Source organism: Panthera pardus, unplaced genomic scaffold, assembly GCF_024362965.1.
Source record: "Panthera pardus isolate Hobbes unplaced genomic scaffold, ASM2436296v1 HiC_scaffold_23, whole genome shotgun sequence".
NCBI lineage: Eukaryota > Metazoa > Chordata > Mammalia > Carnivora > Felidae > Panthera > Panthera pardus.
In genome coordinates this window covers 1,798,484-1,800,085 of record NW_026526799.1, presented here as the reverse complement: position 1 = coordinate 1,800,085, position 1,602 = coordinate 1,798,484, and positions in this window count along the sequence as shown.

Sequence of the window (1,602 nt, the reverse complement as noted above, 5' to 3'; positions counted from 1 at the left end):
AAAAAAAAAAAAAAAAAAGCCACGTGATTTTACTTTGCAGTAGTTTCCACGTGAGTAGAAATACGGAACGCAACAGGAGACGACAGCCCGGGTGGGTCCCCCCACGGCGGCCTCGCGGTAGGGTCGTGCCGAAGGTTACACACACACGTGTACGTAGCATAATGCACAGTACGAAGCTCTGTGTAATATGCAATTCATCATCGCCACCGCCGTCATCGTATTGCTATTGTTAGTATCGTTTTTATTGAGTCCTTGGAGGGGCCTCGGGGGGCCTCGGCCACACATGCACCGGACCAGAGCCCCGAGCCGTCGCTTTGCGCATCACCCAGATGGCAGTCGGCACCGGGCACCGGCCGCCTGGCGTCTCCAGCCTCCAGCCACCCCCACCTGCCGCGGGAAGAGGATGAGGGTCTGAAGACGGTTCCGGGGAAGCAGGGGGTAGGGACCCGGTGAGAGGGCAGCGGTCTCTCCTGCAGCCCCCCCGCCCCCCGGCGGTGCCGCGGGCCCCGGGACGGCCCGCCGTGTGGGCCTGGGGGGCTGTGCTCCCGGGAGCCTCTGCCTGGACCCAGCTGCCCCGATGCTCCCAGCTTGGCTCCAGTCACAGGGTCACGGGGCCGGGTGCCCAGCACCGGCCCGAGGGCGCGTGGGTGGAGGGACGGGAGGCTTTGCGTCTCTCCGTCCACACGCTCGGAAGAGGAAGGCCAAAGAGGGTAGGTGGCGTCTCTGTGGCCACGGCCACTCACTCGACACGACTGGCCCCGGTGTCCCCAGGGTGACGGTGGCTCACGGGCCCTCCCGGGAGGCAATCCCCGCCTCCTCCCCCGTCCGGACACCACGGGCTAGTCGTGAGGCTAGTGTACATGCACACGGTGAGCACAGAACACAACTGGGAAACGGGGAGGGGATGAGCTCAGGCGACCACGAGTCAGCCTTCCGGCAGGAACCAGCCGCTTCCCAGCAAAGACGCCGGACAGGACGCGGGGTGGCTTCAGGTCCTGGGGCCACCGTGTCATCCGGGCGAATTTCGTACCATCCCGGAATCCCCGTTTCTGTCTGTGTAAGGCAGGGGGTGTCGAGATGGTGGAAACGAGGCAATTTTACGTTCTCACGGTACCTGGGTGACCGGCCACCAGTCTGCCCCGTCCGAGGGATTCCCGGCACATAAGGTCCTACAGCCACGGGGAAACGGGGACGGCCAGTCAGCCCGACATGACTGTCGTTCAGCAGACGAGCCGTAATGGCAGTCGTGGTCCACACTACACGAGTTGGCTCCGCGGGCGACTGCCGGTAGGTCCCGCCCCGCGTATTGTGTGTGCGTTGGCCCAGTTGAGGGGGACACAGAGTAGCCGGGATTTGAACCGGGAACCCGCAATCTCCTTCCAAGCCGTACGGTCTCCATCAGTGTGCTATGGCTATGCCCTCGTCCCTCGAAAGTACGAACCACCGTGTCCCAGGCCTCGTCCCAAGTACTGCGACCCCCCATGCCCAAGGCCTCCTCCTAACCCAGCCGGGGTCCCCGTCCCCCGCGCCTGTGGCCTCCTCCTAATGCAGCCGGGGTTCCCATGCCCCACGGCCATGGCCTCCTGCCAACCGAGCCGGGAT